The following is a 12,687-nucleotide window of genomic DNA, read 5'->3' on the forward strand; positions in this document are numbered from 1 at the left end:
CAGGAGTTATATCCTTTTGTCGATTAATAGTGCAGGAGCTCCAGCGTTTCACCTTCGCTTGAAGGTCAGGCCCTGCCCACAGTTGTTTTGTTTTTTTTTTTTAAATGGGTTCCATTGTCAATTTCATTGTTCATTTGCATGGTAAACTGGTAATTCAACTGATAATTCTCTGATAGTTTTGGAAACTTGATTTTTTTTTTGAGGTTCTGTAGCAAATATGAACTTACCCATTGAAAATTAAATGTTAGGGCTGATTTCTTAAAGGAATGCTTATTCCTAACCCTATAATGTTCCCCTGCCTATATAGGTGTCCACAACCTCTGCATCTTTGGCTGAGATCATCAATACTGAACTTAGTCAAACCAATGCTTTCCTATTTTGGAGGCTAATGCGCATGTACAGCATTATTATTAATATACTGAACGAAAGTATAAACGCAACACTTTTGTTTTTGCCCCTATTTTTCATGAGCTGAACTCAAAGATCTAAGACTTTTTCTATGTACACAAAACGCCTATTTGTCTCAAATATTGTTCACAAATCTGTCTAAATCTGTGTTAGTGAGCACTTCTCTTTTGCCGAGATAATCCATCCACTTCACAGGTGTGGCATATCAAGATGCTGATTAGACAGCATGATTATTTAGGCTTAGCACCAACAAATTTAGGTTTAGATTTAGGCTTAGCACCAACAAATTCCGTAGCGCTGTACAATTAATGCACTAACAAACAGGTCATTTTATTAAAGGACACGGAGGCTCATATTATGCTTATCTCTTTCTTTATTATACCTCAGCAGCAAAGAGAAGGTATAAACATTCATAGAAAAAAAGTTTTAACAGGTTCTCCAAGGGTTAACACAACATTATACCCTTAACCAATAGGAACAGTCCTTCTATTTATAACTACTCATGTGACCTTTCCTTTCCTCTTTCTTTGCTGCTGCCTCAGCTAAGTACCATCTCATTTTAGCTCTCCTCAGAGCAACTTATTTAGATTGTTAAAGCTTCTTTTACTTATGTCTTTTATATTCTCAATGTTATTTTTATGTGTTAATCCTATGTGTGGCATGTGTTAATCCTTCTGCTCTGCTATCGACCGGCGCCTATCGGCTCCTGATACAGATAGAAGGCTTCATTGGGGTCCCCCCCCCCTCCGGCGGTTAACCCCCTCCCACACCTCCCCGGGTAGTTTATTACCCGTTCTACTTCGTCCTCCCAGCGTATCGCGGCAGCCGTTACCGGCGCGAGCGCTCTGAATCCAGAGATCGCTTGCGCAATAACGGCCGCACGGCGCGGCGGCCATTTTCCAGCAATCTGACTGGTCTTTGCCGCGCTTTTTCTCCGCCCGCCCCCCGTACCTGAGGGCAGGCGCTCTCGGATTGGCTGCCGGCATTGGCTGGCAGCTTACCAGTGCTCCCTGGCGGCCATTCCGGAGGGAACACTCGGTAAGCTGACAGCCTTTGTTTGTGCCTGAATTCCCTTTACATAGAGCAGAGCTCACTGCCCAAGTAGCTAATACTACCTTTTCCCGACATAGGGTTTAAAGGGATACCACTTTTTCTTACACACTTTTAAAAAAATTTGGTGCAAATTCACTGTGTCAAACAGTATACTCTAATATACCTGTTTTTACTAATTCAGCGTCCCAAGAGTTTTGTATAGCCTGCCTGTAATGCAGCACCTCAGGGACCAAGGGGTTTCCACACCCACTGATATCAGCAAGGACACCATACACCACGTGTCCCAAGTAACACGTCCATGCTCACCACAGAGAGAGGACATGGCATCCATGCAGCAGTTGAACTCGGAGGAGTTTCACTTGCTTCTGGATGCGACCATGACCAAATCGGTCACCCAAGCCATCTTCACGGCAATGGGGGCGATGTCAGAGAACCTGACACAATCTATTAGTAACGCCATACTGGCGTCTAACAACAACCCCAGCGGCCTCCGCCCCAAGGCCCAAACTGACAAGCCTGCGTCCCTCAGCGGCCGTAAGGCTACGGAGAAGACCCACCATACGGGCAAACACACCTCCAAAACCAGCATGACGGACAGGTCACACCCTGTCACTACTGAGGACGTGGGGTCCCCACGTAAGAGAGCCACCCGCCGGCAAAAACGGTGAGGACGTGGAAATGGGCAAAAGCCCAGACAGAGACATCCGACTCTGGTTCGGACATAGAGGAGGTAATGAGTGAGTCCGAGGAAATCGGCTCTTTGGAATCAGGGAACTCTTCCCCTGAGCGCAACCTGGCAATCACACCAGCTAAGGGTAAAGTGTCCACGGATGACTCCATCATCCTAGACCCTCAGGGCGAGCCCCTATTTAACCCAGACGACCTCCAACACCCTAGGTCTACAGACTGGTTCCCAGCTGACCATGTGGCCCAATATATAGCGGCCAGGATCAGGAAGCCCCTGGATAAAACGACCAGGAATAAGTTAAGAGCAGAGTGCCCACGCCCAACGGTCCCCGATATGGCTTGCGCCACACCGGAGGTGGACCCTAAGATTGCCCAGTTCCTGGGTAAAGCTGGCTGGAAAGCCAAAAAAGGGCTGGACTACTCCCTACGCCACTGCCAGGACAAGGTGCTTGACTCCTTGGGCCCCAGCGCAAAAATCTTCGACTTAGTCGAAGCAACACTCTCAGGTGGCGCACCGGTAGATCCCTTAGAGATCCGAGAGTGGGCGCAACGCTCCATCTGCCTCATCGGCAACTCCAATGCCGCACTTAGTACTGAGAGGCGGAAAACAATCCTCATGAAAATAGACCCTAAGCTGGTCAACATGGCCATAACCGAGCCTGGACCCCAGGCAAAAGGCCTCCTTTTCGGAGACAATTTTGTAAAAGAGCTGGGCAACTACATGAGCACATTTACAGCCCTAGATAAGGCACAAACAAACCTGAAACGGGTGTTCTCCCCAAAGGTTTTTGGAGGGGCTGGCAGGTACAGGGGCCGCCTGTCCAGCCGCCCATCACGGAGCTCTCATCGGGGCTACCGAGGCCCCACCACACCAAGGTTCCCTCAGACGGAGACCAGAACCCCCGCACCTTTCTTCCCGGTCAGGGGCAGATCGTAGCAGCCCAGAGGACACAGGGGTTCCACATACGGCCGACGACCTTATGGTAAGTGCTTTCTTCTTCCCCCTCTCTTGTACCTCACACGTGGGGGGCAGACTTTCCAAATTTATCGGGGCATGGCACAGACTCACGTCCGATGCCTGGATTCTCAACACGGTAGCAGGGTACCACATAGAATTCGTAAAGGACCCAACCCAATCCACAATGCCAAGGCGGATGGTGTTCAACCCACGGGACAGAGAACTCGTGTCGAAGGAAATCAGAGCACTGGAGGAGAAGGGAGCGATCTATCAGGTCGCACCTCACTCCCCAGGCTTCCTGAGCAACCTGTTCCTGGTCCCCAAGAAAGGCGGTGGGGTAAGACCAGTGATCAACCTACGCCCGCTCAATGCGTTTGTAAGATATCACCACTTCAAAATGGAAGGGATTCATTGCCTACGAGACCTTCTCAGGCTGGGGGATTGGATGGTCAAACTAGACCTCCAAGATGCATATCTCACCATCCCCATTGCGAAGGAATGTCAACATCTCCTTCAATTCCGTTGGGACACTCAGACGTGGAGGTTCCAGTGCCTACCGTTTGGCCTATCATCAGCACCGTGGTGCTTTACAAAACTGTTAAAACCAGTGGTTGCGCTGCTACGCAGCAGAGGGGTTCGCATGATCATATATCTGGACAATATGCTGATCATGGCGCCGGACACCCTACTACTACAACAACACCTATATTGGGCAATAACACTTCTACAAAACCTGGGATTTCTAATCAACTGGGAGAAGTCGGTACTAGTCCCCTCCCAGTCCTTAGAATTCCTAGGATTCGAGATAGGGGCGGTCTTAGGGACCCCAAGCCTACCACCCTCAAAGATAAAAATCATCAAGAAGGAGATCCGCAGAACATTGGTTCGTCCAATACTCACGGTCAGACAACTAGCCAGAATAATTGGACTCCTTTCCGCTTCCATACAAGCGATCTTCCCGGGATCCTTGCACTACAGGGCCCTGCAGAGACTAAAAGCCGCACAACTACGCTCAGGACACTCCTACTCAGACTCTGTGCCACTCGATCACACAGCCAAGGAGGAGCTCAAGTGGTGGCTACAGCACATGGAAGCGTGGAACGGCAGAGCAATCTTCGGCAACAACCCGGATTGCGTAATAGAATCAGATGCCAGCACACGGGGCTGGGGAGCGCACTGTGGACATACCTCCACAGGCGGAAAATTGTCCCAATCGGAGAGGACATTACATATCAACAGCCTGGAATTAATGGCGGGATCGTTCGCGCTAAAGAGCCTCCTGGGCCCCGTGACGCATTGCTCCATCATCTTGAGGATGGACAACGTATCAGCCGTACAGTACATCAACCGCCTCGGCGGCACCAAGTCCAAAATCCTGGCAGACTTAGCCACAGAATTTTGGCAGTTTTGCTTAGAACGCAACATAACAGTACGGGCCGAATACATCCCGGGACTTTCAAATACCGTAGCAGATTGGAATTCCAGACACCTACGGGATATCCACTTGACGCGTTTCACCTGTAGAAGGCTTCCTCAGAAGTGTGACACTTCTGAGGAAGCCTTCTACAGGTGAAACGCGTCAAGTGGATTTTTAGAGACTATATATTTATATTTTTAATCTCTTTTTTTAACTATTGTTAAATAAATTATCCTTACTACACTTCGGATTTTTTATTTTTTCACTCCTGGTTACCTACTTGTTCCTTGGTGGGGACTATACCACCTATGCCATTAAGACTAGAGCAAGTTCTGCTCTAGCAAATGTGAGTACGATATTTTTATTATTTATTCACATATTTTATCAATACATACTGTACTATTTGGAGTTCTTTTATCTTACATATATCGCCCATATGAGAGTGTGAAGACCCCATATATCCTTAGACGGGAATTGTTCCGTCCAGGCGAGATAACAGCTGAGCTCTGAGTTAGCTCTGGGCCATGTGAGTGTGGAATATCTACAATTATTTATCCACCCACCATATTTAAATATACTACACTATTATTGTTTTTTATGTTTTATGCTTTTTTTGAGGTCTACTGTGTAAAGAAGACTATAAACCACAACTTCTGTGTACGTATATATATATATATATATATATATATATATATATATATATTTGCATATATCTTTTTATTTAAGGCGCGGTTTCCTTCCCTTTTTTGTTCACAAGTAATCACACTTACCTGTTGTTGTGGCAGGCTTTGTGTGGCTTTTCTTTGCCTCCTATGCAGGTTTGCAGCAAGATGGAGGATTAGCTGACATTTTAAGTAATCACACTTACCTGTTGTTGTGGCAGGCTTTGTGTGGCTTTTCTTTGCCTCCTATGCAGGTTTGCAGCCAGATGGAGGATTAGCTGACAGGAGTATGGGCAGCAGTACAAGAGAGGGGCGTCGAGTGGCTGAGAGACCGCCTTAGTGAGGCCTTGCCGTCCGGCTCTGGGAGCTCCCTGGGACAGAGGCCGGTCAGGAGGACAAGGCACCCCCTCCCTTTCAGAGGTTGAGCCTCAGCGCGGTTACAGGCTCCCGGCATCCATGGAACCCTTCTGGAGGCGGCGGGCAGGAAGGCCGCAAGTGGAATGAGGTCGCGGGAGGTGTCGCAGGGCGGCCGTACGAACACGGCGCCGAGTGAGGTAGGAGTTGCAGGCTGCTGGTTCGGGAACAGAATCTGAAACTGCCGAACGTTCGGGAAGTGAACATGGAGGTAGGGGAAGTAGCGAAGGGGCTGAAACTGCCGAACGTTCGGGAGGTGAACGTGGAGGTAGCCATACTGCCGACCGTTCGTTTGCCGAACGGGGAGGTAAGAAAACTGCCAACCGTTCGGTAGTTGAACGCGGAGGTAGCCATACTGCCGACTGTTCGGCTGCCGAACGGGGAAGCAGGAAAATCTGCCAAACGTTCTGTTTTTTTTTTTTGCTTCCTCTGTTGCAGGTACAGCAGGAGAGGTGGCGGATGTAGACAGGAGTTCGGGCAAACGGCCAGTACAGAAGGGGATCTACAAGGAAGGGAGGATAGGTGTGGCAGGCTTGTCAGCAGGACCTGGAAGCGCTGGAAGTGCTGTTGGCAGTGGCAGAGTTAGGACAGTGGGAGTTCATCGCCCGGGTCGACCTCTGACATCATTGCCCCTCCGGTTGCCATGCCAAGGGTAGCCCCGGTGGTTGGTCCCGGTACGGGTCAGGCTGGTGACGGCGGGGGGGGGGGCAGTTGGTAGGCGGGGGCTAGAAGGGCAGCGGCTGGACCGGAGGGTTATGTTGACACACGAGACGCCCTACCCAGGTCGTCTTCTCCTCCTTACAGATCACTGGAGCATCCTTCCACGGGCCGTGAGCGGGCCAAGGACTCAGGGGCCAACCGGATGGTTGGCAAGAACTCCTGGGTCCTTGGGCGGCGGAATCTCGACGGATCCCCCCACGCTCTCGACCAAAGGAGCGACTGGTGAATCTGCTAATACAGACAAGTCTGGCAATTTTACAGGGTTTGCGTCATTTTTAGATAGTTGGGGCTCTGGGCAGGATCAGCCAGGGTTTTTTTGGGGGGGCGTGTCTGGGAACCAAGCCCGGGGTTTAGGGGTTTAAGTTAGCGCAGTCAGAAGCAGGAGAGTTGGTAGTCACGGCGGGGGCATCAACATCGATGTGTACGGAGGGCAGAAATGAACGCGCCGAACTGACGGGTAGCAACCCTTATGCTGCACGGCAGGATGTGCACATATCCTTCGCGGGGCCGCTTGGTTGCCAATTAAAACATTGGACTTGAAGGGAAGGATTTGGAAGGGTGAGTTCCTTGAAATGTTGTGCTTCTCCCATTGGGGAAGTGTATTTGATTTGAAGGACAAGGACGCTAACAAGGAGGGGGAGGGAAAAGTATAGGATGATCCTGAAGGCTTTTGGCAATTGGTTGCGAGCGTTCTGCATTTGGACCGTCGTAATTGGCAAGAAGTGTCCGGAGAAGTGCTCACAGCTCTTTTGTTATTTAGACGGCAATTGGGAGGCTCATAGAAAGTATGGGGGTCTAGCCTGGGGGCGCTACGACGAGCAGCTGTGGGAGGGTTTCCCACACGGTTTTTGTTCCTCCCCCCCTTTTTCTGGATCGCCGTCCGGAATGTCAGTTGCATAAATAGAAATCGGTGGCGGAATTTCCAGAGGTAGTGCGAGTAAAACTTGCTAAGGAGGTCCAAATGGGTAGGATGGCGGGACTCCCCTTCACCGTCCCGCCCTTGGTGGGTCTTCGGGTTCCCCCCCTTTGGGGGTAGTGCCGAAGAAGGAGCCGGGGAGGTTCATCATACATCACCATACGGCTCATACATCACCTTCGTACCGAAAAGGGTCGTCAGTCAACGGCGACATTGACGAGGGTTTATGCTCGGTTTCTTCTACATCATTCGACACGGCTGTCGAGTTGGTTTGGCACGCAGGGCAGGGGGCGGTAGTGCCAAAAACTGATGGGGAATCGGCTTGTCTGTTACCTTTTGGGTTGTTGGGTTGGCGGGGAGCTCTTCATTGACCTTTGTTTGCCCATGGGACGTTCCATCTCATGTGTGTATTTTGAGAAGTTTAGTACTTTCTTGGTAGAGATAGTTAAGGTGGAGTCGGGTAGCAAGTGTATAGTTCATTATCTGGATGACTTCCTCCGTGTCAGTCCCGCCGGTTCGGAGGATTGCCGTTTACGGTTGCGAACTCTGGAATGGGTCGCCCAAGTGTTTGGGGTCCCTTTGGCGGCGGACAAAACAGTGGGACCGACCTCATGTCTCAATTTCTTGGGTTTGGAATTAGATTGGATTGCAGGGGAATGTCAATTGCCGGTAGACAAATTGGTGGCATTACGTCAGGCTGTCCGGGAGGCTGGGGCAGCACGTAAGGTGACTTCAATATCAATGCAATCATCGCTCGGGCGTTAGAACTTTGCTTGTAGCATTGTGCCAGTGGGGCGGGTTTTTCAATAGGTTGTTAGCAAAGGCGACATGTGGGGTTAGTTCCTCTCATCATTTATTTGGGTTACGATCCTGATGTGGGAGGTTTTGGCAGTGCGGGATGTGTTCCTTAAGGACTTTATTGGCAGGGTCTCTTCCGGGAGCCCACTGGTCAAGCTAAGGAATTGGAACTTTTTACAGACGCCTCTGGGTGTGTGGAGTTTGGAGCGTATTTTGCGGGACAATTGGGTGCGGAACCGTGGCTGGAGGAGTGGAAGGCGGACGCTATAATTCGTAATCTGGAATTTTGGAATTGTCTCCCTTGGGCTGAGGACCCCCCAAGCAGTGATCTTAATATTATCGCATCAAGTATCTCCATTGCCCAGGGCACTATTGTCCCATGGTTCCCAAACTTTTCGGAAGGCTGCCATGGTTCCTCTCATCCTGGCCGTAAGATCTTCCATGATCCTGCTGTCCTTTATCCTAGAGATCACCCCTCCGAACTCCGGCCCTCCAGGTGTTAACCATGCCGCTGCTATAGTTCTATGCGCACTCAAGGTGATCGTCCGCACTAATTTCTGTTCCCTTCTCGACCATCCCTCTATATTTCTATTTAACAGATAGAACCATGGGTCGAAGGGGAGGGGTCTGCCGAAGGTCTGCCTCAGTAAATTTTCAAGAGCCTTCCAAAAGCCCCGGAGCGTCGGGCATTCCCACCACATATGAAGATATGTACCCCGGAAACCGCAGCTCCTCCAACAATCATCAGAATCTAATTTGTGCATTTTGTGCAAAATGGCCGGGGTAGTGTACCATCTGAGCATGGTTTTCCATGCCTGTTCTTGCTGCGTGACGCATATAGATGCATTCTTGGTTGCTTCCCAGATTTCCTGCCATTCAATACCTTCTAGTTCTTCCCCTAAGTCTTGTTCCCATCTGTCAATGTACGCCAGTCTACCCCATTCTTTAGTTTCCGTGCAAAGATGAGCGTATAGGAGGGTGATCATCCCCCTGGGGGCAGACGCATCTCTGCAAAGTCTCTCGTAGAAGGTAAACTGTCCCTTGGCCGCCGCTATAATATCTGGTTTCCTAGCAAAGTCCCTTATCTGAAGGTATCTAAAATAATCTGCTGGGGTCAGGTGGGTGTTTTGTTGGAGGTCTTGAAAGGGGATCACAGCCCCCTCTCGGTAAAGTTGGTAATACCGTTGAACCCCGTTTTTTTCTATATTGCGGAAATTCCTCGGGGCCATACCCGGTGGAAATGCTCGATTCCTAAGTATCGGAGTCATAGGGGAAGGAGATGAGGTGAGTCTGAACTTGGTGCAGTTCACATCCCATAATCGTAGAGAATTAAGGATGGCCGGGCAAGTTGCTCTGATCATGGGCCTATGTTCTCTCGGGACCCACATGGTGAATTGGGGAACATCGAGACCGACCATCAAAGATTCTATTTCCACCCATCTCCTTTCTCCCACAGGGGAGTGCCACATAATCACCTGGGACAACTGGGCCGCCAAATAGTAATAATACAAATTTGGAAGCCCCAATCCCCCTCTATCTTTGCGCCTATACAAGATTTGTCTGGCTATTCTATGCCGCTTATTGTGCCACACAAAGTTACAGATCGCCCTTTGCAGCGGCTGTAATTGAGACTTCGTGATGCGGATGGGGAGTGCTTGAAACAGGAAAAGTATACGCGGGAGGATGTTCATCTTGGCGGAGTGAATACGACCGAGCCAAGAGATAGACTCATCAAAGTCCGTAGCATGGGTTCGTAATTGCTAGAGTACAGCCGGTTCGGATCTGCCGTTAAGTAAACTCCCAGATACTTGAGGGAGTGCGGTTCCATTCTTAAGTGGTGAGTGTTCTGTATCAAAGCCACATCTTCTGCCGCCATCGCGCTGGATTCCGAATGTTTGCTTTGTAACCGGATAAGTCCCCGTATTCTCCTATAACTCTCTGTAATGTTGTCATCGACTCAAGCGGGTTCGTAACTGTGAGGAGGACATCGTCTGCGTAGGCGGATACGGTGAATTCTTCCCCCCCGACTTCTACTCCATGAATGTTCGGATGCCTGCGGATCGCCTGCAGAAGAGGCTCCAGGGCCAGCATGAAGAGGAGGGGAGAGAGAGGACACCCCTGCCTGGTTCTGTTGTGCAGACTAAACGGAACAAGCGGGGCCCCCGATATCTGTATCTGAGCCCTTACGTTATGGTACATTGCCCTCGTGACTTGCAGGAATTCATCCGGAAATCCCAGGTGCGCCAACACCGCAAATAGGAAATTCCATTTGACCCTGTCGAAAGCCTTTTCGGCATCAATAGATATTATCAGGGAGGGTGTATTCGTCGCCACTTGTTTCCAGATCAAATCAACCGTTCGTCTGGTGTTTTCGAACAATTGTCGGCCTTGTATGAACCCTACCTGATCGGCATGGATAAGAGTAGTCAAAAGTGGGTTCAGTCTGTCCGCCTGTATTTTGGCTAATATCTTTACATCGTGATTGATCAACGATATAGGCCTGTAGTTTTCTGGTAGATGTGCATCCTTATCTGGTTTGGGTAGTAATACAATCGTAGCCAACGACATGTCAGAGCCCAATCATCCTCCCTGTCTTAATGAGTTAAACAGCGTCGCCAGGTGAGGTGCTAGTTCTTCCCGAAAGGCCTTGTAATACGAGCCATCATGGCCAGGTGCCTTGTTGCCCTTAAGGCTCGATATGGCCTTGCCCACCTCCTCAATACTGATTTCCGCAGCTAAGTTCCCGGCAGCGTCCCTTGACAATTTGGACAAGCCTAATCCGTCGAGATAGCGTGATATGCCCCGGTCCTCCTGGCCTCCCATCAAGTGTTCGTGCGGTGAGTGATTATACAATTGTTTGTAGTATTCTTCGAATACCTTTGCGATGTCTGTCGGTTTCGTTTTTGTCGTACCATCCGGGTGTCTGATGGCCGTAATGTGAGTCCGTTGTTGCCTGGGCCGTAGCGTCCTGGCCAATAGCGTATCCATTTTATTGGCTTTATCGAAATAGGTCCGTTTGGACCATGTCATGGCCCTAGCTGTGTCATCCAGCAGTAGTGTGCGTATGTCTCGTCTGACTGCTTCCAGTCTACCGAGTATCTCAGCGTCCGGGGTAGTTTGGTGCTGTTGCTCCAGGTTCCTCAGCCGTTTAAGCAGGGTTTTCAGGTGAAGGTGTTTCAGTCGTTTCTTTCTTGTGGCCAGTTTAATCAAATCCCCCCTTATGACCGCCTTATGTGCAGCCCATATCGTGGTGATGCTTTCGTCCGGTGTGGTGTTGACCTGAAAGTAATCCGTAATAGCCTTCCGGATGCTGTCCAGAACCGACTCATCTCTCAATAGCGACGAGTTCAGTCTCCAGGACCATGGGCTCGCCGTGCAAAGATTACCTAAGACTATAGATACGTCAGCATGGTCAGACCATGATATATTCCCAACCTCTGAGCTCGAGAGCCTGGAAAGGCTCGCTGCATTTATTAGAAACAGGTCTATTCTAGAGTAGGTTCCATGGGGAGCAGAGTAAAACGTATAATCTCTGTCCCCAGGGTGTTGCGCCCTCCAGGCATCTACCAATCCCGTTTCCGCTATAAAGGTCTTAAGCTGGCGGTCCTGTCCCCCGCGTCCCTGCGATCTCGGACCTCCATCCCTGGAGCTCCTATCCATCGCCGGACATGGTGTGGCATTAAAATCTCCTCCCAGAAGGACCATGCCGTGCGGTAGCGCGGCAACCTTATCGCGCAGCGTAGACCAAAACCCAGCATCTGGCTGATTCGGGGCGTAGATGTTGATCAGGTGTACGACGTGGGAATGGAGAGTTCCGGTAACTATAATGTATCGTCCCCCCGGGTCCGCATCCTGGGCTGACAGCTGGAAGGGGCAAGAGCGTTTAATAACTATAGCGACTCCGTTCCGTTTACGATACAACCTGGCTTCAAAGGAGTCCGTGTATACGTGGTCACTTAATCGAAAAGTAGCCTGTTTAGGCAGGTGGGTTTCCTGAAGGTAAACAACGTCCGAGTTCATCCTTTTCAGGGCCCTAAACATTAGACGTCTCTTTGAAAATCTACAGTACTATTGATTGACATTTGGCATGATGTGGGCTTCCCTTCAGACGAGATTGGCCTCTCGATACGAAATATTTGTCTGCATGCAACTATGTAAAAGGAGTCAGGCATGTAGAGATTACCTGCCTTGCTTACCTTTTTATGGTTCTCCTTCTCTTGTTCCTCCACTGGAAGCAATTAGCTGCATCATCTGTTCGGGGAACTATATTACGGCATATGTTTTTAACTATTTGTTGTATAAGTAAGTGATCCATGTAGACTTTTGCTTATGGGAATACTTCTTGTGCCCTATTCATGAGTGATCTCCATTAACGTAGTCATCCTGGCATCAGGAAGTAGTAGACCCTAACCCCGAAGACAGATTTTTCTACTGTGGAGGTGATAGTAGAAGAGGGAGGTATTCGTGGAAGATATAATTTTGGGTACAATGCTAATATGGCAAATTATCTGATGACCTTGCATGATTATGTATATTGTTCTGATGTGGTTGCTGACTTCTAGGCCCTGCATTGTCAGTTATTCTTCTCCTGCATGGGAACTTGCACGTCTTGCTGTGTACCTTTCTCAACTCTTGATGTCGAAATTAATAAAAA

Source organism: Pelobates fuscus, chromosome 2 (genome assembly GCF_036172605.1).
Source record: "Pelobates fuscus isolate aPelFus1 chromosome 2, aPelFus1.pri, whole genome shotgun sequence".
In the NCBI taxonomy this organism is placed as follows: Eukaryota; Metazoa; Chordata; class Amphibia; order Anura; family Pelobatidae; genus Pelobates; species Pelobates fuscus.